This window comes from Pholcus phalangioides, unplaced genomic scaffold, assembly GCF_987345545.1.
Source record: "Pholcus phalangioides strain wild (caught in Gottingen) unplaced genomic scaffold, Ppha-v1.0 ptg000005l_1, whole genome shotgun sequence".
Lineage (NCBI taxonomy): Eukaryota > Metazoa > Arthropoda > Arachnida > Araneae > Pholcidae > Pholcus > Pholcus phalangioides.
The window spans coordinates 9,777,927-9,795,710 of record NW_028301598.1 but is presented as its reverse complement, the minus strand read 5'-3'; the positions used below and the strand labels follow the sequence as shown (position 1 = coordinate 9,795,710).

The 17,784-nt window shown below is 36.5% G+C and overlaps 1 protein-coding gene across 1 annotated transcript in view; it reads left to right on the top strand.

Annotated features, from left to right (window-relative positions):
* The first annotated feature begins 3,913 nt into the window (after positions 1 to 3,913).
* LOC149086266 (putative metabotropic glutamate receptor mgl-1) overlaps positions 3,914 to 17,784 on the top strand; it is a 37,541-nt gene continuing 23,670 nt past the window's right edge. The window contains exon 1 of the mRNA XM_089232287.1: positions 3,914 to 4,147. The gene's annotated coding sequence lies outside the window, so the exon portion shown is untranslated. The remainder of the gene's footprint in view (positions 4,148 to 17,784) is intronic.

The window sequence follows — 17,784 nt, the reverse complement described above, 5'->3', positions numbered from 1 at the left end:
GTCAGATGCAGATCCAGGACGATTTTTCGGTAGGGGCGAATTGTTTGTTGCATCGGCCTGCATATTATGAGACAGACAAATTTTTTCCCATATTATTCGGCTTAGCCCGAAGGGAGCCGCGGCATATATCTCCAGCTGCGAATGAAGCTTGAGCAGATATCTTCAGCAGCGAATGAAGCCGAGGCAGGCATATTCAGCTGTGGATGCTAAGGTAGACATATTCAGCAGCGAATGAGACGAGGTAGGCATCTTCAGCTTCGAATGAGCCGAAGCAGGTATCTGCAGCTGCAAATTAGCGGATGCAGATATCTTCAGCTGCAAATGAGCCGAGGCAGATATCTATAGCGAATGGAGCAGGTGCAGACCTCTTCAGCTACTCATGAAGCTGAGGTAGACAAATTCAGCTACAAATGAAGCTGGGGTACATATCTTCAGCTGTGAATGAAGTGGAGTCAGATATCTTCAGCTTTTAACGGAACAGAGGCAGGCATATTCAGCTTCGAATAAGCCGAGGCAGATATCTTCAACTGCGATAGCTCCCTTCGCACCTGCATAAGTCGGGCCATGACCCCAAGGCTTGCCCCCATTCATCATATTCCTGGGGTGTCTTCATGAAAATCTATTTGTATGAATCGAGGTAAAGTCTCGGTTCTGTTATGTCTCAGAACTGAGTATTCAAACATCTATATCCTTGGCTGTCAAATATTTCGCGTTTGAAATGAACCCAAACTGGCGCCTAAATGCAATTTGTAATTACCATCAAGACCCTGAAAAATGTGAAAAAATAAGGGTGTCAACAAGTTTCTTGACTGAAGGTGAAACCTTCAATTTCGAGCTGAGGTCGGTCTTATATGGCAGTGACTAGGCCTATGTATAAACACACGAAAATAGGCCGACGTCCTCGTCGCCAAGAAAGATTCGTTATTGGCGCGTGGGGTGGACATTATTATTATTATTATTAATACAATAGCGATTTCTCATATAATCCGTCACACCCTTCCATAAGTTGCCGAACAAGTTTCTTCTTCTAAAGACAATAGACGTTATGCGGTTTCTTTATTTGTCCTTTTTTTTCTCCCTGGGTTGCGCAATTTACCCCGGGGATTGTGTGTCTGTGTGTCATCGCAGTTCAATTTTTACATGTCTATCCATTAAGTTGAAATTTCCGCCCATTGGAATACCTACCGAATAGAACAGAAGCATCCGGTTGGCCAATGGCCAATTTTCTTGCGACTCGTTCACATCGCTATTAGCATCTGAGAACCTCAATTGACTTCTAGGCGGTGGGTGGCTATAGATAGCCGAGTTTATAGGTATTTAGCTGTCAGGGCCGAAAAAAAGCTATGTGGCTCTCTTTGATATCTGTATATGCAGAGATGGATAAAAGTCGGTTGAGGCCCCGGGCGCAGGCGAAAATTTTGGGCAGTCTTTAAATTAGAAAAAGAAGTGTGAAATTGGGGGTTTTTGGGGACTTTCGGAAATTAGGGGTCCATGACACGCACCCGGTGCGCCCGCCGATAAATCCCCCTCTGCGCATCTGTGTGCCGCCTTTCCTTTTTCCAGAGGCCCGGTATCGACTTTTTTCAATAATTTTAGCTTTAGTAGTTCAAATTAACATATTCCACAATACCATTTCACGACTCTCATATTTTGTGGAATGTTGACACCGGACCACCTTTCATGCATGCTCAAGCCCTGCCTGTAGAATCACTAGGCGGAACAATCTCAATTTAATTAGCAAAGCAATCACAGGCACAAGACGTACTATCACAATATTATCGAGCTCCTGAGAAGGACCTGATTTTCCTAATGGAGAAATTGTAGGATCTGTGCAAATACCAAATTAAAGTTAATGCAAATACAAACACAAAGGACACAGCAAGAGAACTACCCTACGAGGTGACTGAAAAAAGATGTCCATAAAAAATACGGATGTCAAATACGTATAACAAAAATACAGCAACACAACATAAAACCAAATATTACGAAGGAAAAAAACTAAAATGTAATAAAATATATAGTACACTGCCCATAAAGTAGATGATGTTTTCTTATTTTAAGTATGGTAGGTTCTCGATTTATCCCAATGTGTTTATCGTATTTCTTTCCAAAACGTATCAATTGTGTGGGAATTCACAACCCCTGGAAGTAAGCTATTCCATTTATTGACAACCCTACAATTACAACCTGTAATTGTCCTCAACTAAACGATACTTGTGTAACCTTGTCGAAGCAGTTGATTGACGTTGTATTAATAACTTATGGTCCCTCCTGTCTATCCCGTTGAAAATTTTAAACACTTCGATCATATCCCCCGACATCTACGTTCCTCTAATTCAAGAAATCAAGTCTGTCTTCATACCTCAAGGCTTGTGTGCCAACAAGAGCACACGTAGCTGCGTTCTCTGCACCCTCTCAACTAAGAACATGTCCCTCTGTAGGTATGGTCTCCAAAACCTTACGACACACTCCAGTCCAGGACGAACTAAGCCTCGGAAAAGCGGAAGAATGACTTTCGGAGAACGCCAAGAGACTTTTTTGAAAATGAAACCGAACATTCTATTCGATTTTTTGACCAACGCTGAACAATGTTCAGGAAACCTAAGCCCCTCGTCACAATGAGAATTGTCAAATCTGTGACCCTAGTTGCATCCGGGATAGTGACACCATTCAACTGGTAAGAGAACCGTGGGTTGTTCGAACTAAAAAACTCCGCACTTGTCAATACTGAAAGATATGCTCTATTTATTTGCTCATGTTCTAATCCTGTTTAAGTTGGTCTGTAACTCCTTATCGCTTTGATTCCCGACTACCCCCCATTTGCTTCACATCATCTGTGTATTTGCTAGCAATCCCATCGATACCCTAATCGAGTTTATCGATAAAAAGTGCAAAAAGTATAGGACCAAAGAAACTTCCTTGAGGAGGGACTCATCGGAAAATTCCCCGTTCAACATAATAACCCGTTGTTACCTTTTCTCTCAAACCCGATTCTTCCAGTTTAACAAGTTTCCCCAATCCCAATCGCATGTAAACGCTTCAAGAGTTTACCATGCTGGACCCAATCGAATCCCTTGTGGAAATCAAGGTAAACAACGTTATTTACCCTGATTTCCATCACATTGTACATTGATGTTTTTATCTTTTCTCTTTCAAGAGAGATTGGGATGTCACACTAAAAATAAAACAATCCAAATGCAAACCAACTGTTATTACTTGACAACAGCGACAATGGGAGCTATGGGTGAGGTTCAGTCCGTGCCGGAGACTCATTGATAACAATGTCTTGATGAATTAACTCCATGTTCAAAAAAAGAATACACGAAGTTGATGCCAAAAAATAAGTGGTCACAAAAGTGTGAGTCAACTGTGTGCTGATTGGAACACGGACGGCTATCCCATAAATCGCAATCAAAATCCAAACTCTGGACAACATTGACTATTTACAGGATCACCCCCCCCCCTCCTGTTTCATCAACACAAAATAAATAGCGAATATCCAACAAGGGTGTGACAATCCATGACTTTAGGAAAAAAATCAGCTATTTCTTCATATATCTTTTGTACACACACACACACGACACCCATTATACATATTTCCCAATACCCCACCATGTTCAACAACAACCACCAATAAAAAAAGAAACAGAAAAGAAAACAACAACTACAACGCACGCGTACGTAGGCCGCCTCGGTTTCGCCTACGCATGGCGCGCTCGTACGTGCATCAGAATTAAAAACGACTTCATCCGGGACACACAATACACGTACGGAAAACAAGATGGAGGGAGAGAAAAGCGTGATTCATTAAAATGCATCACTCACTAGAAAAGAAATGAGTAAAAATAATGAAAAACAAGATGGCGGCTTTTTTTTTCTCTCTCTTTCTCCGGTGGATGGAAGAAACAAAAAGAAAAAGGAAAGTGTTTTTTGAATGCAGACGACATAATACGCACCTCCTCCACCATTTTGTTTTGTTTTGTGCCATCGCGCGATTGCGATTCGGATATTTTTTGTTGTTTTTTTTCCCTCCCGTCATTTAACCGCTAGTTGTTGTGAGGACAAAGATGTGCCCATGCCATGTGCGCAATTATTGTGCTTTGTTATTTTTATTATTAGTGTTGTGATTTTTAGCATTGTTGAAAAGGTAAGATTTTATTTCTTCATTTTTAATGACATGCGGTTAATTGATTCCATATGAAGGGGGCAACGGAAGAAAGTTACCCCCAACGAAGACTTAAGTCAAGTCAAGTCTTTGTGGGATGTGAGCAATTGTTGGAAATAGAATGAGAGAAATTGAGTTTTTTATTGAAAAGATTGAGATTGATTTTTTTTTTTTTTGCGGAAATTTTTCTTGAATATTTTTTTAAATTTCTCATGAATTTTTTAATTTTTCACAAATATTTGGATTTTTTTTTTTAATTTTTCATGAATTTTCTGGCTTATTTTTAGGGACTTTCATGACTTATTTAAATTTTTTTTCACACTTCTTTCGAGTTTCCCAATTTATTTTTTAATTTACAATTTTCCATTTTTTTTTATTTTTTATGAAATTTGTGAACTTTACTTTTTCAAATTTTCCCAAATTTTTATTTTTTTAAAATTTCTTTCGAATTTTTCTTTTATTTCAAAATTTTTTCCCCAATTTTTCTTTTATTTCTAAATTTTTCCTTAATTTTTCTGTATACTTTAATATTTCCCGAAATTTTGTTTTTCCCTTAATTTTTCCCGAAGTATCCCTTTTTTTGAAATTTCTATCGAATTTTCATTTTTTTAGATTCTCTTGAATTTTGGAATTTTTCAAATTTCTCCTGAATTTTTCTTTTAAATTTTCTTTTTTAAATTTTTGTTGATTTTCGAATTTATGGTTATAATTTTTGTATAAAATTAATTTTTGTAAATATAATCTTTCATTTTTTTAATGAATTTTTACATTTTTTTTCGGATTTCTGTCTAAGCTTCATAAATGTACTTTCCCGTAATTTGAAGACTTTTCTGCATGTTTTTAACTTTTTCATGGATTTTTTTTCGAACTATACAATATGTTTTAGATTTTTCACTTAATTTTGTCAAATTTATTCGTTATAACAACTGCATTCTTTTCCTTAACTCTTTCTCAGCCACCTCGTTGGGCATTTTGCCTGTTGTGGCGTTGTATTTGTATTATGAATATTTTAACACATTTATTTGCGAATTTTGATATTCTTTTTCCAAAAAAAATTTTTTTCGTTTTTAAATTTTCATGAATCATTTTCCCCAAGTCTTGATTTTTTTCATCAAATTTTTCAGTTTTTGAAAACTAATTTTTTTTCTCAAAAATTTAGCATTAAAATATTTTTATCAATTGTTATTATTTGAATATATAGATTAACAAAAAAAAAAATCAGATGATTTTAAAACAAAAAAATTTTTAAAATAAATTGAAAAATTAATCATTAATTTTTTTTCAAAAACATATTTTAATCAAATAGTTCATTGGACTTTTGTGATTTTTGTTTCTTTGTGATTGTATTTTGGTAATCACTGATACAGTAGCCACTTCTTATAAGAATCAAAATGGGTGAACAAGACGTGACTCTTATAAGCGGTGGCTACTGATATATTTCTTGGTGCTTGTTGATGGCAGTTGATGTGGTAAATTGGATTGGTAGACGAGGCATAAATAACGGAGTTCTTGTACAGCAGCGATTCTCAACATTTTTTGACTCGCAGAGCCCTTTCTGGTCTACAATTTGTATGGGGGAGCCTCGTAGGAATATTTTTTATTTATTCATCAAAGCTGCTGGTTTCATTTTGTTATTTAAAGATATTTATAATTTATTAATTTGTATTTGTATTTAATTTAGTTATTTTCCTCGAGCGGCCGCGGAGCGCCCGCAGAGCACCAGTTGAGAACCGCTGTTGTAGAGCAATGTTTCCCAAACTTTTTAAGCATGACCCCCCCCCCCCTTTTGACCAAAATAATTAATCTGCGACTTCCTACATAAGCTGACCATATGTTCCGTTTTTTCCGGAACATTTCGATATTTTGCCAATAAATGTGCTGTCTCGGAAGAAAGAACTTTTCGTAACGCTTGTTTCGGTTTCGATTAATCGCAATATTGACTTTTAACGTTATTCGATATTTTCCTTAATATTATATAAATATTTATTAGTTTTTTGGATGTTTTGGAGACTCGAACCGGCATATTATTTCCAAAATATTTCCGCATAGCTAGTACTTTGTTTGACTGGAATTGATAAAATATGAACTAGAATGCTTAAAAATTTGAAGGCCTATTCAAAATTGATCCAAACTCAACATTTATTACATTACCCTGTTAAAATCATATAATGAATTGTTCAATCAAAATCAAAAAATAACATAGCTGACGTGACATAGCTCTGTCAGCAGCGCGACCGACTACATAATAGATATTGTAAGTATGGCAAAAAAAAAAAAAAAAAAAAAAAAAAAAAAAAAAAAAAAAAAAAAAAAAAAAAAAAAAGGAAATTGTAAGATCACAGCATTATACAAATTGAAAATACTACTGTTGCCACTAGAAATAAACTTCTGTAAAAATATAATATCGGTTCGGCATAAATAAGCATAATTGTGTTCCTTATGCAAGATGGAAATGTCGCGAGGTGTATATGGTCCTTGATTTTCGTATACAGGGTGATTAAGAATGAATCATCCGATTTCAAAATGATTCTGCTCTTGAAATCGAGCATTAACAACAAAATTGTTCATAAAACGTAGGCGTTTCCATCCCTTTTATATTCACATATATTATTTATCATTCTCTGTTTTTAATTTTTAAGAAATATGCAATTTTGAAATCGTGTGATTTTCTCTGAGTCACCCTGTATAAGTATTAACTTTATGTATTGATTATTGTAAAAGTAGAATATGATAAAATTACATTGTATGATACATGGTAATTAGCTTAGCTGATTAAAGGCATTTTTCAGTTTTGACATATTTTTGAAATGAAAATAAATTTCTTATTTGGACTTTTTTTTTGGATAATCTCCCGCGTGAGTTAGTTCAGTGACGCAACCCACACTTTGGGAGTCACTGTTGTAGAGTGTTTTGAGGGTCCGTGAGCTTGAATGAGAAAAAAATTCGGGTCCCAAGTCGGGTCCTGCTAAAATCCCACATCTTTATAGCCGAGGATGCTTACCTTCCCCTGGGGTTTTATATACAATATTTAGAATTTCAGTCTTCTGTGAAGCTTCACGTGTTAAGTAAAAGCTTTTTACAACGACAGATGGCGCTGTATTGTCTTCTTGCATGGTATAGACAGGGTGCCCCATAAATTCCTAAATAGTTTAAAAATTCATAAAAGTTAAAGACATGAGGTATATTTTAACGTGGTTTGCGAAAAAGTTATTCTCTCGAAGGGGAACATGTTTTCGGTGCAGGAAAAAAAATTAGCTCAAATTTTTGTCGATAGAGGACACTGCACAAAAGCAAGTCACTGGAAATATGCAAATCAGAGTCCTATGAAACGCGGGGTGTACAATTAACAGCTCTTTTCTGAATTTTCTTGGTACTGATATTTACTTACATAATCAGGTTTTCATTGAAATGCTGATATTGGTGGTTGAAATTTGAACTACTGTTTTCTGTACAAAAAAAAAAAATCCTCCTCCGTGAGAATAAATTTTGCGCAAGCCGCATTCTTGTTACCAATTCCTTCGCATTTTTTAAATATTTTCGAATTTACTGGACACCCAATATATACAGTAGGCCTATATGTACGGAGCATTTAGAGTAGAATTGTAGAGAACCACCTGGGCACTGTTCGAAACCCATTGATGAAGTCGTGATGATCTTGCATAGCTTATTGCCGTCTTGTGGGGGAGGGAATACGGTCCCAATGCATTACTCCGCCAGGGGAACCCATGATGATGTTTGGGTGGCCCTGAGAGTATATCTACCTGTTATTTTTCCCAATATAGCTTACAAAAAAAAAAAAAAAAAACAGTTAAATTAACGGTTTTGAAGCCGTAAGACTGACCTCGACTAATAGCGATGTCTTTGGATGGCATGAAACCATGGCTTTGGCGACCATGATCATCGAAATTCATGCGTGTGCGGATGAATATTACATGAATAATGTTTCCATATTTACATGAATTATTCATCATTTCCGAAGATTGCTGGGTATTTCCCACAACACCTGCAGGATAGAACAAAAAAACTCAAGAACGAAACAAAACACCGTTATTTCATAATATTGTGGTAAATATCGCGAAAGAGAAAGTGATTGTCGTGGCGGCCATATTACAAAATGGCCGACCTTGTAGTAACGAACGAAGGATTTTAAACAAAAGGAAAACAAAACGCCCTTTTTTAATGAAGCTCATATTGGTCGATTTTGAGTTTACAATTATCTCTCTTTTGTCAATCAACCAATCATACGGCTGAAGAAAATGCTCACGTGACGTTTTTGACCAATCAGATTGGTATCAGTTACAATACGATCGTCTGATGAGTATAGCCTCGTTCACTGATCGTATATCCACACATGGTAAAGGTTTGCTCTTTACTGACGTTGGATTTTGGCGCCATTTTAGTTTCTCGTTACTTAACACGTTTCTTTTATTGTTGGTCATCGTGACTGGATGATCTCTTCGTGCCCATTTTTCCTGTAATGAGATACATAGATAATAACGAGAAGAAGATTTGGCGCTCGTGTGTGTATTGCACGTTTTCTCTCCGAGTTGTTGTCAAGGTCGTCCAGCTTTGCGCAACTTTTCATTTCCTATTAAAAGCCGTCATTTTCTTGACCTTACCTGACCATCATCGCCTGCTTCTTCTTCTTTCTTCTTGATATTGAAAGTAAAATTTTACGTAATTTGTGACTTGTCTTTTTTCTGTATTGTGTGATGTTCTAACGCAGTAATTCTCAAACTTTTGTCACTCGCGGCTCCCTTGTCTATTCATTGTTTACCTGAGGCTCTTCCAGACTAGTTTAGTAGATATTGTGTGGATTCGTAAAAAAGAACCACTTCAAAGTATAAAGAGGCACGTGCATTAATATCTCCAGCTCGTCGCGACGTCTCAGACAAAGGTTAGCGATGCCTCGAAAAGCCGCGACGCATACTTTGAGAAACATTGAAAGCCCTTAACGTGTGGGCCAAAGGAGTCCAGATCCGGAGTCAAACAGGAGCCAGATATTGTTGAAGACTCATTAATTCTGAAACTAATGTTTTTACATTAATTCTAAAATTATTTTTTCACTGATTCTGAAAGTAGTTTCTTTTAAAAATTCTGAAATAGTTTTTTTTTTTTTTTATTTTTTATTTTTTTTTATTTTATTGAACAAACAGCACAATTGACAAAACAGACAAAAAAAAAAAAAATTAAACAAACACTTTTCGACCCAAAGGGATATAAGAAACCTTCCATGGGTCGTATTGATACATTACATAAAGAATTTCTGGCAACATACATAGATATATTTTACTACAATTGCTGCATTCAAGTCACACCAACTATATTACCTTAAAAGTTAAACTATAGTCTGATATGTCGAAATACAGATATATTTTCTTACACAACAAAAATATAAACAAATTTTATTCCTTATATCATTTGCAATTGCATTAACTATCGAACGAAACGAACCGCTCCATATCTGCTATTTCCAGTATACGATCCTTTATAGTCTTTTTAAACATATAAAATGATTGCTGTTGTCTAATAATATCATCAAATTCTCTACATATTCTTGGAGCAAGAAAACATATTGATTTTTTGAAAATTGTTTTTTTAGGTAATGGTATTTGATATAAATATTGTGATCTCATAGTTCTTTGTATATTCACTCTGGGATACCAATCAGGATTCTTATAGATGTATACTAAAACTTTATACAGATAAAGTTGCCGTATATTAAATTGGATCAATGATACTTTATTTTGTGCAGAACTGTTAGTTTGTATAATGTCACGTCGCAAACAGTCATAAAGATTATCAATAGTATGGATTGAATTTTTATATGTTCCCCCCCAAACTTGTAGTCCATATAAAATATGTGGGAACACCCATGCAAAAAATACTTCTTTCAAACTTTGGTGTGAGATGATAGCCTTTAATTTATACGTCATTGCTGTGATTGCTCGTAATTTATTAACAACTTGATCAGTATGATCTTTCCATTTTAGGTTAGATGAAATAATGATTCCAAGATATTTATAATGCTGTACTCTTTCAATGTATGAACAGTTACATATAGTATTTGAAAGAAAGTCGTTACATTCATGAAATTTCATTAAATCTGTCTGTGTGCTTAAGTTAGTTAAATTAAAAAGAACCCATTTAGTTTTGCTAGCATTTAGCCTAAGTCGAAGGTTTCGAATTCTTTTATTTATTGCATGAATGTCTTTTTCCAAATTTTTTATCAGTTCTTCAGTTGTTTCAGCGGAGGAAACTAGAACTGTATCATCTGCGAATGAAACAAGTTGACCGGAAATATTGATATTATGAATTTCATTAATGTAAATAGAAAAAAGTATTGGGCCAAGAACCGATCCCTGAGGTACGCCTGTATCTATTGCCTTTACCTGACTTATCGCATTGCCTACTTTAACTGTCTGTTTCCTATTTGTTATAAAAGATCTGAACCAATCGAGTGGGAGCCCTCTTACTCCAATATTTTTTAGTTTTTCCAATAAGATATCCCAGTTTACTGTATCAAACGCTTTACTGATATCTATAAATACAGCTGCTACTTTTTTGTTATTATTAATTTTATTTTGTATATAATCCATTAATCTAATCATAGCCATTTCAGTATTCCTTTTTTCCCTGAAACCAAATTGATGATGTGAGTAGTAGGCAATGGCGTGTAAATAACTATTAAGTTGTCGTTTTACCCATTTCTCTAATAATTTTGACATAATAGGTAAAATCGAAATTGGTCTGTAATTGTTCATGTCATCTTTATTACCTTTCTTGTATATGGGCGTAACAATCGACTTTTTTAGTTCATTATAAAATATTCCAGTATCTAGAGATTTATTAATCAGATGGGTTATTAGTGATGGGTGGTGACGATAGATAATTTTAATCATTCTTGGTGTCAGACCATCACTTCCTGCTGGCTTATTAATATTAATTGAGTTAACCAAGCTTTCAGTTTGTGGCAAGTCAATTTCGTGAAGAACAATTGAATTGAGTTGAGAACTTTCGTTGTTTACAAAGTCATTTGTTTGATTGTTTACTTCAGTGTCCCTTACTCGATTTATAAAGTTATCATTAAAATCGTTAGCTAGTTTATTTTGATCATCACAATTGGGTAATTTCCTAATTTTTTTGTTGTTTACAAAATGGTTTATAAATTTCCACTGACTTCTTTTATTTGATCCCAAATTGATAAACTTTTCCCTAAAATAATTATCTTTCTGTTTTTTGATTGCTTTCTTTAAATTAGTATTATATTGTTTATATTTGATTTCATAATCATGTCTGAATGGATTTTTACGATGCTTCATATATAGTTTCTCCTTAATATTTATCATTTTAATTAGGTCATCCGTAATCCATTCATTAAGCTTTGCCCTATTTCTATCTTTAACATATTTTTTTTTTGTAAATAAGCTTGAATTCAATCTAAGGATGTCAATAAAACGTATATAAGCCTGATTTGTATCGATTTCATCAAACACCCGCGTGAAATCAACACCCCTAATAAATCGTTCAAATAATTCATAATTTATCCAAGTTTTTTCTATATAATTTGAATTGTTATCGCTATTATATGGTGAACATTTTCTTATGTAACCAATTAGTAGATGATGATCAGTGATTCCCGCATCATATACGCCCATTTTACACTGAAAATTATTTTTTAGCGAACGGTAAAACACATGGTCAACATCAGTTGAATCAGTAAATCCGATTCTTGTAACACATTTTTCAAATGAAGAAAAACCATTTAAACAGAATAAATTCAAATAGTCATTAATATTCATGTCATTATCATTGAATAGGTTCACATTCATGTCACCCATAATTACCATATCCGAGTTTTTAAATTTGTTCAAATATATTCTAAGTTCATTATTAAATTGTTCAATGGTATAATTATGAGATCTATAAAATAGTGAAAATATAATATTGAAATCACAAATTTTTAATGTTAAAATTTCTGCTGTCCGAAATTGACTAGAGAGCGAATTGACTTTTATACCTTCTCTAATGTATATGTAAACCCCTCCTGATTTATTATATTCACGACAATTATAAAAACTATAATAACCTGGGATTGTGTACATATTCACTTCACATTCCTTAATCCAGATTTCAGTTAGACATATCACATCAAAATCTTCATTAGTATATTTTAAAAATACCATAAAATTATCAAAGTTTTTCCTCATACTCCTCACATTACAGACAATATATTTCAGTGTCGTATTACAAGCTGTTTCATCGGTATTTAGAAACTCTTTTATAGAATTAGGCGAATTCAAGACAGGCACTCTATCGTTGTTCAATTCTATATAGTTTTCAGTTTCCAAGTCAAACATTGTTTACAAGTATTTTTTCCAATTCTTTGGTGTTTCTTATCCTTAATACCGTGGATGTCTCCGTCTGTCTTAAAAACACCTTCCCATTTTTAGTCCAGGCAAACTGGTAGTTTTGTTCATACTTGAATTTCCTTACAGCATAAAACAGTTGCTTGATGTGTCGAGTCAAATGTTCGTTGATGTAAATTCTCTGAGGAGTAAAATTCTTATTGATGATATCAGTATCTAAGGATGGGTGCTTTTTAACAGCATCAATCCAAGTCATTGTTTCGTGAATTCTAAAATTATTTGTTTCATCAATTCCGAAGTTGTTTTTTTCAATTGTTCTTAAATTGTTGTTTTTTTCAATTGTTCTGTATGTGTTGTATTGTTCTGTATTATGTTTTTTGTCTGTTTTAGGATCATTTCCTTTATTAATTCTGATAGTATTTATTTTTCACTAATTCTAAAGTTTTCTTTGATTCTGAAATCGGTTTTTTCATCAATTATGACATCATTTCCTACATTAATTCTGAAATCGTATCTTTCACCGATTCTAAATTAATTTTTTTTTTCATTATTGAAGCGGAATATTATTTTGTTATTGATTCTGAAATCATTTCATTCATTATATCTGAAAATAACTTTTTCATCAATTCTTAAATTAATTTTTTAACTAATTTTGACATAATTTCTTTCATTAAAACTGAAAGTTTTTTCCCAATAGTTATGAAATCATATCTTTTATTAACTCTGATTTTCTTTATTGATTCTGAAATCATTCTCTTCATTAATTCTGCGTGAAATCATTTTTTTCATCAATTTTTAAATTATTATTTTTTCATCAATTGTTAAATCAGTTATTTAATCAATTTTTAAATTACTTCTTTTCACCAAGATTTTGAGATCGTTTCGTTCATTAACACTGAGAGAAAGTTTTTCAGTAATTCTGATTTTTTTCATTGATTCTCTCTTAAGTAGTTTTTCCCCCACTAGTTTTCTCTCTAAAATTATTTCTTCAATATCAATGAAATTACTTTTTTATTAACATTGAATTTTCATTTATTTTCGTTCAATGTGCTCAGCATTTTTCAGCATTTCTGAGCTCTACGAAAGACGCAGCTTTTTTTTTGAATAGCGAAAATGGTTTACGGAAACTTGGCCGCCGATATTTCGCCCCGGATGGAGCCAAGTGAGTGGGTGAGTGACGACTGTTTGAGCGATTAAGTGAGTGCTTGTATGAAACACTCACTCGTTCACCAGCTTTTCACCTACTCATTCGGTCACACACCCGCTTATACTCACTTGGTCACTCACCCACACAACTGGCTCTGTCCGGCACCAAATGTCACGGGTGAAAAGTCCGGGGCAAAATGCCATTAGTGAAATGTCCGGAGTAAAATGTCAAGAGCGAAATGTCCGGGGTAAAGTTTCGGGGGTAAAGTGTCAGATAAAATGTCAGGAGTGACATAACCGGAGCGAAATGTCAGGAGTGACATAACCGGGGCGAAATGTCAGGGGTCAAATGTCCGGGACAAAATATTCGAGGCGAAATGCAAGGAGCGATATAAGGACAAAATTTCAGAAGCAAAATATTAGAGGCGACATGTCAGGAGCGGAAGGTCACGGGTGAAATCTCCAGGGCAAAATGTCTGGAACGAAATGTCAGGAGCGAAATGTCAAGGGTGACATGTCCGGTGCAAAATGTCAGGAGAGAAATGTCAAGGACTACATGTCCGGTGCAAAATGTCAAGGACTACATATCCGGTGCAAAGTATCAGGAGCGAAATGTCGAGGGCGGGCGACATGTCCGGTGCAAAGTATCAGGAGCGAAATGTCGAGGGCGGGCGACATGTCCGGTGCAAAGTATCAGGAGCGAAATGTCGAGGGCGGGCGACATGTCCGGTGCATAATGTCAGGAGCGAAATTTCAAGGGCGACGTGTCCGATGCAAAATATCAGGAGTGAAATGTCAAAAGCGACATGTCCGATGCAAAATGTCAAGAGTGACATGTCCGGTGCAAAGTATCAGGTGCGAAATGTCAAGGGCGACATGTCCGATGCAAAATGTCAAGGGTGTCATGTCCAGTGCAAAGTATCAGGAGCGAAATGTCAAGGGCGACATGTCCGATGCAAAATGTCAAGGGTGTCATGTCCAGTGCAAAGTATCAGGAGCGAAATGTCAAGGGCGACATGTCCGGTGCAATGTATCAGGAGCAAAACGTCAAGGGCGACGTGTCCGATGCAAAATGCCAAGAGCGAAATGTCGGAGTGAAAAGTTGCAAAAGGCGTAGGCGAATTTTCCGAATCCCGAACACGTCGGGCCAGAGCCCTTATAACGAAGATTTAATTTATGTTTTGGGTTTATACGAATGACGATCCGTATTTATTTTTTCGTTTTTTCGTCGTCGCGTTAAGGAAAATGTCACATCCTGGTACGTGAGCACCTCACGTCAACGGATATCCCATGCTCGCGTAGTGATGGTGTAACGTTACGTTTTGACGGGAGCAATAATATCCGCTGAGTCATCACAGTTAAATTCTGTGCGATGACTCTGTCACTATGTCACTCGTCGACATTTACGGCAGGGTGTGTCAGGTCCCGTCTGGAAATTCGTCTACGCCATCGTCGACGATGAAAGTAAGTGACCATTACGTATACGCATACGATAGGCTTCTTCAACCTGTCGCAAGCACTCTAGGGGTGCTCTCGTTTTCCGTGATTGGACAGGTGCGCAGGGCCTTGAAATAATACGGGAGCCGTAAAACATTGACAAGGTTCTTTATTTTCACTTTAACTGATCCATATTCTATCAATTTATGTTGGTTACTGGCAGAAAAGTATCAATATATGCAACATGGGAAATTCCTAGGCTGAACATATTTCTTTCATAAAATTTCGGTTAATCGGTTTATCAGGAATTATCGCCAAAAAATTGTAGTAATGAGAATAATGTTGCCAATTGAAGCCAAGAATTTGTCAAAAGCAAGTAAAGTACAGCCCAGAAAATTTTATAAAGGCAATTAAAGTTGCCAGTTGTAGCCAAAAAATTGTCAGAGGCATGAAAAGTCGCAAAACGAGTAAGTAAACCCCGAAAAACTGTCCAAAGCAAGTAAAGTCGCTAAATACAGCCCAAAAATTTGTCAAAGGCAAGTGAAGTCGCAAATTAAAGCTAAAATAGTTGTCAAAGTTGCAAATTATAGCCAAAAAAAATTAAGTGACACGTAAAGTTGCGTTTACAGCAAAAAAAATTGTCAGAGGCAAGTAAAGTGACCAACCAGAGCCCCAAAGTTGGGGGCAATTAAAGTTGCAAATTAAAGCCAAAATGATTGTCAAAGTCAATAATTTATGTTATGGAAATAATCTTTATTTTTGATCTCAAAAACGTGAGTCTCGTTGAAGATAAGGGGGAAAAACAGGATATTTTATGAAAAAGTTGGAACGACCGCAAAATATTACGGGAATGACCCGTGAAATACGGGTCATATGGTCACCCTACATGTACGAGTTTCTGCGCAGGGCCTTGAAATATTATGTGTCGTAAAGCATTGCGAGTACCATCTTCATTTTCACTTTAATGGATTCCCAATTTATGTTAGTATGTCATAAAAAGGTGCTCTTTTTGAATGATGGGTATTAATGGTGCTCGCGGCAGAAGAAGGTTCGAAACCCCTATGCAGGATGTATGCTCAACCCATGGCACGCTGACCAAATGTAGTCCTCAGTGTCTTCTGATATGGTCCACGACCTCAAGCCTAATATTGAAAAAATGACATGAACGGCACATTTCAAGATCACTTAAGCTCTCTCTCTCTCTGTCCGCGGCCCAATTACAGATCACTTAAGTGACCCGCGGCACAGTTTCAGTGCACTTGAGTGGCCTGTGGCACATTAAAATATCATTTAGGTGACCTGCGGCATATTTGTAGATCACTTGAGTGGCCCCACGACACATTTCCAGATCACTTAAGGGAGCTGTGGTTCATTCACAGACAACTTAAGTGGCACAGGTTCAGCGCACTTGAGTAGCCAGTGACTCAGTTCGAAATCACTCAAGTGGCCTGCAGTACTTTAAAAGATCACCCACAGGAGACGCGACATATTTACTAATCACTTGAGAGACCCGCTAGTCACACTTCAGTGGCCTGACCAGGTCAGTGTGTGATCAAAAGAGCGTCCTAGAAACAGTGTGTAAGCATGTGAGCGACCAAAAGAGTGACCTTGAGAGTGGGTGACTAAACTAAGTCATTGTTCGACCGAAAGAGTGACCTTGAGAATAAGGGACTAGGTCAGTGTGTGACCTAAAGAGTGATCTTCAGAATGAGGGACTAGGCCAGTGTATGACCAAAAGAGGAACCTAGAGAGTATGTACAAGCATGTAAGTAGCCAAAACAGTCTGCAACTATGAGAGTGACCAAAAGAGTGACCTAGAGTGCGGGGGGGGGGGGGAGAGTCGGTGATTAACCAATAAAGTGACATACAGAATATGGGAGTCACAAAAGAAGACATAAAGAACGGAGAACCACGGCAGTGATTGACCAAAAGAGTGACCTTCAGAATGTGTAAGCATGAGAGCAACTAAAGGAATGGCTTAGCGAGCGATACGGAAGGAGTAACCTAGATGGCACGACAGCGTGTGAGTGACCAAAAGAGTGATTTAGAGACAGAGGCATATTCACTAGGAGGAGCAGGAGGGCGAAAAATTTGAGGAGTCAGCAGTGCAATAAAATTAGACTTAGAATGGGTAAAGAGAGCGGCACAAAAAACAATAATCCGCCTCTGTCTAGGCCCTAGGGCAGGGGTCTTCAACCTTTTCCCAGTCACGAGCACTGCTTCTGTACCCGTCATGAAAAAGAAGAGCACCCACATGAGCACCCAGTTTGACGTACGAATACGTGAAATCAGGATCATTTCGATGCTTAGATAAAATTTGTTCAAGGTGGGGGGTATTAAATCAAGTGCTTGCGAGCACGAAATCGGACACGAGCATCGAGCACTCTGGTTGTTTCAGGAGAGCACCGTGCATGGGCGGAGATACGGAGATACGGGAGGCGTGGGAGGGCGTCAAATGTGGAGTCGACTGATCTAATGTATATATTCATATAGGAGTTGACATCATCATCATCATCATTGTGCCCCCCCCCAGCAATAATGACTGTGCCCCCCCCCCCAGACTTCCAAGTCCATCTCCGCCTATGGCACCGTGGTGTTCGCGAGCATCAACGGATTGAAGATGCCTGCCCTAGGTGCCTCGTAACAGAATGTTGGAGCCGTGGCGTC